Raw genomic sequence first — 11,054 nt, 5'->3', positions numbered from 1 at the left:
ATATACGTGTATGTTTGGTGTGGCTAAAAGGAAGGCAGTCAAACAGGGTCAGTGGAGTGGAAATATAAATAAAACACCTGACAATCACTACTGCCCCCTGCTGGCCTCACACCTGTCCTGTCCTCCCTTCTGATTGGTATGTTATTTTCATTCATGCATTCCATGCAATGAATGGCATTCTATTCACTGCTGTAGGACAGACAGTGCATGCACACACACACTCACAGCTTTCAGACAGACAGTGCAGGTACACACACATCCACTGCTTTCAGACAGACAGTGCAGGTACACACACACTCACTGCTTTCAGACAGACAGTGCAGGTACACACACATCCACAGCTTTCAGACAGACAGTACACACACACACACACACACACACACACACACACACACACACACACACACACACACACACACACACACACACACATCCACTGCTTTCAGACAGACAGTGCATGCACACACACACACACACACACACACACACACACACACACACACACACACACACACACACACACACACACACACACACACACACACACACACACACACACACACACACACACACACACACACAGCTTTCAGACAGACAGTGCAGGTACACACACACACAGCTTTCAGACAGACAGTGCATGCACACACACACACACACACACACACTCAGACATTTTGTAGAATCGAGATCAGGTCTAAATGGGATATTATATATATTTAATATAGCAGAAGGGCTCATCTGAAGCTGGCTACATGTGGGCTAACAGTCCCTGAGTTACTTATGAACCAGACCAGAATGTGCACGGACACAGACTCTGTACAGACTTGTTTTGATTGCAGACAATCTTTTGAGAGTTGTTGGCTTATAGTATGATGATGATGATGATGATGATGATGATGATGATGATGATGAGGGTACAGGCTTTAGTTTAGACATACTATTGGTCGGCCTGTCATTAGGCCGACAACCTACCTCACACCCTATTGGTCAGACTGTCAGGTCCGACACCCTATACCTCAAACCCTATTGGTCAGACTGTCATTAGACCAACAACCTACCACCACCTCAAACCCTAAAAAGACGAGTGGGGGGGCTTGTGTTGACACTGTGAGGACGTCGATGGCGGTCAGCGGCCTCAACAAAACGTTAACATCAGAGGGAAGCGGCCTGAATGTCATAATTCTCTCTCTCTCTGTACTGTCTGCCAGCCTGCCTGCCTGCCTGCCTGCCTGCCTGCCTGCCTGCCTGTCTGTCTGTCTGTCTGTCTGTCTGTCTGTCTGTCTGTCTGCAAGGCTTATCCTCACCTCATCTTACCAACAGTGGGGGCTCCGTTGTCCCCCCCCCCCCCCCCAGCTGCCTTCCTTCCTTCCTTGAAATAGGCTAATTGAGTTCAGCTGACTTCCTCGAATGCAACGGGTCCCGACAAGTTAATCAGCCGGGAAAGCCTCTTATGCTTCATATTAAAAATAAAAATAAAACGTCAGCAAACAGCCGATGTACAAGCTCTCTGCTGTATTTTCGCTATACACACGACACTGTCGTACGAAGAAGTACACACTATAAATTAGGCTTTAGCGATATCTACGTCTAGATTTCATGGACCGACTGTTCCCCGTGCCCCTAGATCTGGAGAGTGGGGGCAAATCCAGACATTCCATTTTCACAGGAATTACATAATCCGGGGTGACGGTCTCGTCTTCTCGCCGATATAAATCCTGCCCTAACGACACACAGACTGACTCATGGAGACTCACTCATCAAACCCATTAGTGTGAAGCTCGTTAAGAGATGATCAAACTATTTACACAGATTCCTGGAGACATGCCTACATTAGGATGAATTATCACAACTCTTACAGATTCCTGGAGACATGGCCTACATTAGGATGAATTATCACAACTCTTACAGATTCCTGGAGACATGCCTACATTAGGATGAACTAGAAAAAGTGCCCTTCTGGGCACAGGTCTCCACCAGGAGGATAGGACTGTGTGAGATGTTTGGCAAAATGTTTAGGAGTAATATAAACATGTTTGCCTTTGATGGCAATTGGATGATTTGAGGCATTGTTCCAAAAATGTGTTTTGCAAAAATCAACCTGTTGGTGGCGCTATAACAGGCCAATGTGAAAAGGGTGGGATATATTCCTCAGCCTAGTAAGAAAATGTGTGAAAGATTTCACGTAAATTGCATGCTGCGTTCATGATTTGAGGCTTTTGTTCAAAACGGGGCAATCTTGCAAACTGTGAAAGCCAATTATAGCCAATTAGGATGGAATATGAAATATCGGACAGATCCGACTTGAGCACATGACCATAGAGATACTGTGTAACGATTTGTGAGATTTTTGGACAGAATCTGGAGGAGTAATATCAAAAAATGTGTTTTACAAAAGTCGGCCTCCTGGTGGCGCTATAAAAGGCAGATGCGGAAAATGCAGGTCAAAGGTTTGTCCTTGGCCTCTAGGGAGTGTGCATGCAACATTTCACGCAGATCGGTGCAGTTTTAGGTAAAAAATTAGAAAAGCTGCCTCATGGTGGCGCTATAACAGGCCGTTCTGGAAAATGCGGGGCAGAGGTTCATCGTTGGCATCCAGGGAGTGTGTGTGCAAAGTTTGGCATCGACCGGGTTAACGGTGCCGGAGATTAGCTGGTAACGGACGGACGGAAGGACGGACACACACACGGACGGACGGACACACACACGGACGGAGTGCAAAACATACTCTCTCCCCATGCCTTCGGCCTGGTGGAGACAATTATCACAACTCTTACAGATTCCTGGAGACATGCCTACATTATGATGAATTATCACAACTCTTACAGATTCCTGGAGACATGGCCTACATTAGGATGAATTATCACAACTCTTACAGATTCCTGGAGACATGGCCTACATTATGATGAATTATCACAACTATTACAGATTCCTGGAGACATGCCTACATTATGATGAATTATCACAACTATTACAGATTCCTGGAGACATGGCCTACATTAGGATGAATTATCACAACTCTTACAGATTCCTGGAGACATGGCCTACATTATGATGAATTATCACAACTATTACAGATTCCTGGAGACATGCCTACATTATGATGAATTATCACAACTATTACAGATTCCTGGAGACATGGCCTACATTAGGATGAATTATCACAACTCTTACAGATTCCTGGAGACATGGCCTACATTAGGATGAATTATCACAACTCTTACAGATTCCTGGAGACATGCCTACATTAGGATGAATTATCACCACTATTACAGATTCCTGGAGACATGGCCTACATTATGATGAATTATCACAACTATTACAGATTCCTGGAGACATGGCCTACATTATGATGAATTATCACAACTATTACAGATTCCTGGAGACATGCCTACATTATGATGAATTATCACCACTATTACAGATTCCTGGAGACATGCCTACATTAGGATGAATTATCACAACTCTTACAGATTCCTGGAGACATGGCCTACATTAGGATGAATTATCACAACTATTACAGATTCCTGGAGACATGCCTACATTATGATGAATTATCACAACTATTACAGATTCCTGGAGACATGGCCTACATTATGATGAATTATTACAACTCTTACAGATTCCTGGAGACATGCCTACATTAGGATGAATTATCACAACTCTTACAGATTCCTGGAGACATGCCTACATTATGATGAATTATCACAACTATTACAGATTCCTGGAGACATGGCCTACATTATGATGAATTATCACCACTATTACAGATTCCTGGAGACATGCCTACATTATGATGAATTATCACAACTATTACAGATTCCTGGAGACATGCCTACATTATGATGAATTATTACAACTCTTACAGATTCCTGGAGACATGCCTACATTATGATGAATTATCACAACTCTTACAGATTCCTGGAGACATGCCTACATTATGATGAATTATCACAACTATTACAGATTCCTGGAGACATGCCTACATTAGGATGAATTATCACAACTCTTACAGATTCCTGGAGACATGGCCTACATTATGATGAATTATCACAACTATTACAGATTCCTGGAGACATGCCTACATTATGATGAATTATCACAACTATTACAGATTCCTGGAGACATGCCTACATTATGATGAATTATCACAACTATTACAGATTCCTGGAGACATGGCCTACATTATGATGAATTATCACCACTATTACAGATTCCTGGAGACATGCCTACATTATGATGAATTATCACAACTATTACAGATTCCTGGAGACATGCCTACATTATGATGAATTATTACAACTCTTACAGATTCCTGGAGACATGCCTACATTATGATGAATTATCACAACTCTTACAGATTCCTGGAGACATGCCTACATTATGATGAATTATCACAACTATTACAGATTCCTGGAGACATGCCTACATTAGGATGAATTATCACAACTCTTACAGATTCCTGGAGACATGGCCTACATTATGATGAATTATCACAACTATTACAGATTCCTGGAGACATGCCTACATTATGATGAATTATCACAACTCTTACAGATTCCTGGAGACATGCCTACATTAGGATGAATTATCACCACTATTACAGATTCCTGGAGACATGCCTACATTATGATGAACTATCACAACTCTTACAGATTCCTGGAGACTGCAGTAGCCTACAGTCTTCATGAATTATCCCATCCCTGTTGATCCACAGCTAGCATTTTTTGAATGCTGCATGGCGCCTGAGCAATCACACCTAATAAAAGATGTTGCAGACCGATTTGAAATGAACTGCCTGGACATACCTGTAGCTTGGACAGGCAGCCTCTGGACATACCTGTAGCTGTAGCTTGGACAGGCAGCCTCTGGACACACTGTAGCTGTAGCTTGGACAGGCAGCCTCTGGACATACTGTAGCTGTAGCTTGGACAGGCAGCCTCTGGACATACTGTAGCTGTAGCTTGGACAGGCAGCCTCTGGACATACTGTAGCTTGGACAGGCAGCCTCTGGACATAATGTAGCTGTAGCTTGGACAGGCAGCCTCTGGACATAATGTAGCTGTAGCTTGGACAGGCAGCCTCTGGACATACTGTAGCTGTAGCTTGGACAGGCAGCCTCTGGACATAATGTAGCTGTAGCTTGGACAGGCAGCCTCTGGACATAATGTAGCTGTAGCTTGGACAGGCAGCCTCTGGACACACTGTACCTGTAACTTGGACAGGCAGCCTCTGGACATAATGTAGCTTGGACAGGAAGCCTCTGGACATACTGTAGCTTGGACAGGCAGCCTCTGGACATAATGTAGCTTGGACAGGCAGCCTCTGGACATACTGTAGCTTGGACAGGCAGCCTCTGGACATACTGTAGCTTGGACAGGCAGCCTCTGGACATACTGTAGCTTGGACAGGCAGCCTCTGGACATACTGTAGCTTGGACAGGCAGCCTCTGGACACACTGTAGCTGTAGCTTGGACAGGCAGCCTCTGGACATACTGTACCTGTAGCTTGGACAGGCAGCCTCTGGACATAATGTAGCTGTAGCTTGGACAGGCAGCCTCTGGACATAATGTAGCTGTAGCTTGGACAGGCAGCCTCTGGACACACTGTACCTGTAGCTTGGACAGGCAGCCTCTGGACATACTGTAGCTTGGACAGGCAGCCTCTGGACGTACCTGTAGCTTGGACAGGCAGCCTCTGGACATACTGTAGCTTGGACAGGCAGCCTCTGGACACACTGTACCTGTAGCTTGGACAGGCAGCCTCTGGAGACATTTTTTTTACAGCACAGCTCAAGACCTACTTTGCTTTTAAAATCCTTGTTGTTCTGCATGTCCTCTATTCACTGCCTTTGCTCTGTGAAGCACTTTATGTCATGAAAGGTGCTATACAAATAAAGTTGAATTATTTATACTGGCTGGTCAAGAGACCAGTGTTCATTTTGTTGACTAAATAACATATGTACTAGTCAACTAAAACTAGACTAAACAACTTCACGTGACCAAATAGGACTAAAGCTAAATGGTGTGTTATTCAAAAGACTAAAATACTAAATCAGAATCGGATGTCAAAATGAACACTAAGTCCAAAAGATTAAGATCCTATTTTGGTCGAGTAACTAAATGGTGTGTGTTCTACAAAACTAACTAACTAAACTAACTAACTAACTAACTAACTAACTAACTAACTAAATGGTGTGTTCTACAAAACTAACGAACTAAACTAACTAACTAACTAAATGGTGTGTGTTCTACAAAACTAACTAACTAACTAACTAAACTAACTAACTAAATGGTGTGTGTTCTACAAAACTAACTAACTAACTAACTAACTAAATGGTGTGAGTTCTACAAAACTAACTAACTAACTAACTAACTAAATGGTGTGTGTTCTACAAAACTAACTAACTAAACTAACTAACTAAATGGTGTGTGTTCTACAAAACTAACTAACTAAGTAACTAACTAACTAACTAAACTAACTAACTAAAATGGTGTGTGTTCTACAAAACTAACTAACTAACTAAATGGTGTGTGTTCTACAAAACTAACTAACTAAGTAACTAACTAACTAACTAACTAACTAACTAACTAAACTAACTAACTAAATGGTGTGTGTTATACAAAACTAACTAACTAAACTAACTAACTAACTAACTAACTAAATGGTGTGTGTTCTACAAAACAAACTAACAAAACTAACTAAATAACTAACTAACTAACTAAATGGTGTGTGTTCTACAAAAAAGACTAAGACCAAATCAGAATTTGCTGTAAACAATGACAATAAACTGACATGACGGTTTGCAAACAATGATCAAGTGAATACCAAACTGACACTCCAGATCCTTACAAGGCAGATTACATAATATGTATAACATAAAATACCATAAAACAAATACCAACAAATACCATAAAACAAATACCAACAAACAAAACAAAATGTATATGTTGTTTGTATGTCTGGCCTCGGGGGAAAGATGGTGGGGGGGTGGGGAGGATTGGGAAAGGAGTTGTGGGAGAAAATATAAAAACAAAGAATTGTATCTGATTTCTGTGAAACTTGCATATGATGTCATACTCTTTGAATAAAATGTATACAAATAAATAAAAATAAAAACATAATGCTTAGTTAAAACACCAAAAGGGGTTCCCGTCCAGAATGGGTTAAAGGACCACTTCACCACTTTTCAACCTATCTTCATATAATAGGTCCTCACTAATAATTATGATAAAATGGCACATGTTTTTTTTCTACTCGGTCTGTGTCTCATAGGAGGGCTGTGGGCAGTTTACAAACCCGTCCACCAGTGACATCATCAATGGGGAATAAGCTAATAGAAACTGCAGGCTTTCTAGTCTTGAAAAGTTGCAAAGGGAAAAAGGAAGCCATCGTTCTCACGATGATAAAAATCTAAACATTTTAGTAAAAAACATATTGTTTAAAAAAAATCTGCCTAACGATGATGTCACTGGTGGACAGGTTTCCGAACTGCCCACAGCCCTCCTATGAGACACAGACTGAGTAGAAAAGAATGGTGGTATTTTATCATGATTATTATTGAGGACCTATTACGTGAAGATGGGTTGAAAAGTGGTGAAGTGGTCCTTTAAGAAAATATGTTCTAGCGAAAGTGAAACGAAATGAGATTCAGACCGAGCGTCTGGCTGGATTAATATAGCATATGCTCCAAACATCCACTTCATGAACTCCATATTTGGGAACACAACACATCACCCATCAATAACGCTGGTTCTCTGACCAGCCCTGAAAATAACCTTTCCATCCACAGCACCTCATTACATCACAGTGAACTGTACACTGTTACTGTATAAGCCCCTCATTACTGTACATCACAGTGAACTGTACACTGTTACTGTATAAGCCCCTCACGTCAACTTAACGGTACGTAAATATTATGTACATCTTTCCCTCCCTATCTTAATAAAGTAAATGTGTCAGGAGGAAAACTAACTGGAGAGAATATCGGTTTCCATTTAGGACAGAGATTAGGAAAATAACTTCTAGACTTTAACCACTCAACACTCGCATGAATGGAGTCAAATGTGAAAGAAGTAGCATGTGCTTAAATTCATATTTAGACATTTTTGAATTCATATTTAGAAAAATAGCATATCTACAAGCTCATAGCGCGGCACCACGCTACGAGCTTGTAGATATGCTATTTTTTTAAAAATCATGAAAATGTGGTGAAAATCTTTGAATATAAATTCTTTCACAGCGAACATTTTTAACTCAAATCTTTGCTTCTGGGGGGGGGGGGGGGGGGGGGGGGGGGTACCTGGAACACCATATGTTCAGATGGGGGTCTGCGGCCAAATACAGATAATTCTGGGGGTCCTTGATATGAAAAAGGTTGAGCAGAGAACCACTGACATAGAAACATAGGTTTTTTCACAAAACCGTTAGGATTTGTAGAATCTGTTCTCAGGTCTAAATGGGTTAATCAATTTTGGGCGGGAACCCCTGTTGGTGTTAGCATTATGTTATACTTTAGCTATTGAAAAATAGCAGATCTACAAGCTCATAGGTCAAGCTCATAGGTCAAGCTCATAGGTCAAGCTCATAGGTCAAGCTCATAGATCAAGCTCATAGGTCAAGCTCATAGGTCTGCTATTTTTGAAAAACTGTGAAAATGTGCCTCAAATCTTTGAATATATATTATTTCAGAGTTTCAGTTTTTTAACTAAAATCTTTGCTTCTGCGGGGGGGGGGGGGGGGTACCTGGAACAACATATTTTCAGATGGGGGTCGGCGGCATATTACATATAATTTTTGGGGTCCTTGACATGAAATATTGAGAACCAAAATACATTTTAAAAATAAGTTTCGACGTCAGGCCTAAATGGATTAAACCATGTGTATAGTAGGGGCTAGCGCTGAGATGATGGAATAATAATGATGGATGATGATGGTCATGGAAGGGGAACCTTCTGAAGGCTTCATGGGCAAAGATAATCAACTTCAAAATCTAAAAGAAATAGGTCAAAATGACCTTGTTATAAACCATATGCAGTTATAAACCATATGGTAGTAAAACCATATGCAGCATTCCTATTCTGGGTGGAACATTCACCCGAAAATAGCAGATCTACTGTAAAAACGAGCTTGTAGATCTGCTATGTTTGGTGAAGAGACTTGGTGTACTGTCTGTAGACTGAAGAACACACCAAGTACAGGTCACATGACATCGATGAATTCCCTAATAAATATTATCAAAGTATATCCTGAGGCCCCCTGGACTCTAAAATGGAAAATGGTGCATTTATATAGTGCTAGATTGTGCATTACATTCACCCATCCACCCATTCACACACACACATTCATACACCGATGGCGGAGGAAACCATGCAAGGCACCAACCTGCACATATGGAGCAATAAGGGCCTTTCTTGGCCCCACCCCTCTCCCATTGTTTATATTGTGTTTAGGATCCAAGATGGCCGCAGCACCAGGAGGGGGTGGGGCGGAGGTGAGCGGACGGGGTCGACATATGACCTTACTGGGCTGACACTACTTGCCCTTTGTCTGACACCTGACTTGTGTCTGAACACAGCTTTGATGGATGTGTTCTGCCCCCCTCCTCCCCCCCATCAAACAAAATGTTTGGTCAAACCATATGGGCTTCCATTGGAAATGCATCGGAGCGGCCATTAAACACAGACACAAGACAAACGCAAGACAGGTGTCTTGAATGTGTGAACGCAGCCCAGTAAGGGCATATGTCGACCCCCCCCCGCTCACCTCCGCCCCCCCCCCCCCCCTCCCCCACAGTCACAGAGCCCGGGATCGAACTGGGAACCCCGGGGCTACTCTACCGGCCCACTCTACCCCTGAGCCACTGCCGACTTGCATCAAGGCACCCATTTTGAGAAACCCTGATCTCATCATCATCATCATCATTTTTCGACCGCCGTCGAGATCATAGATTTCACAATGCCACGCCAGACCTCCCGGTCCTTCATTGCCATCCCCAGTTCCTGCTTACTGATGCATGTGTCCCTAGCGATGACATCAGGGAACGACAGTTTTCTACCTCTGGTCTGCTTTGAGGCAGGACTCCAGAGAAGAAGGGAAGATATAACCTCATTGTCAGCTCAGTAGCAGTGGCCGGAAAACTGTGTTCTTCTGGATCGGACCAGTGAAGAAACACAGGGAAGGTTGCCGTGACCCTGATCTATAGAAATCCCATACATGGAGCTGGCTGACGCAATACAAGTCTGACATCATGGATTCCATATTTGGGCATGGCTTGGCTAACCTTTGAAATCCATATATGGATATATATAATACAGTTGGAGGCCATCGATATTGTCCTTTTCTTTTTGCTGAGGTTTGCGTGATCTGCGCAAAAGGACAGTTAACCCATTTTGGGCGGGAACCCCTTTTGGTGTTTTAAACATTATGTTATAATTTAGCTATTGAAAAGTAGCAGATCTACAAGCTCATAGCGCGCCACCGAGTGGCGCGCTACGAGCTTGTAGGTCTGCTATTTTTGAAAAATCGTGAAAATATTAATTTCAGAAAACTGAAATAAATATTGGATTTTTTAAAATGTTGAGGTCAGGCCTAAATGGGTCAAATGATAAGGGACAATATCGGTGGCACCCAACTGTAATAGCAATGCTGACTCGTGGTGACATCACCGGGATGACGCGAGCATTCTAGCGGTCAACATAAAAGACATTGATCTCACAGATATACGATCTGATCGATCTCACAGATATACGAGTCTCAGCTGTCCAGACTTCCAGGACCCATTCGTTCATCATCAGAAGATCATCTGCAGAACTTCCATCGTTGGGTAGGTCCGTCACAATTATTATTATTACATAATCGTCTAATCACAGAGTTATGATTGCGCAATTGCCATAACCACTTCCATGTTGACAAAATGGTCATGTATTTTCAAACATTCTCTGAAATTAGCGGAAATGGCAGATCTACAAGCTCACAGTGAGCTTGTAGATCAGCTATCTCTGCTATTTAAAGAAAAACGTATACAATTATTAAATATGTCAGTAATGTCATCACTT

Source organism: Electrona antarctica (assembly GCF_951216825.1).
Source record: "Electrona antarctica genome assembly, contig: scaffold_595, whole genome shotgun sequence".
Lineage (NCBI taxonomy): Eukaryota > Metazoa > Chordata > Actinopteri > Myctophiformes > Myctophidae > Electrona > Electrona antarctica.
Note: the sequence above shows the minus strand (reverse complement) of the source record.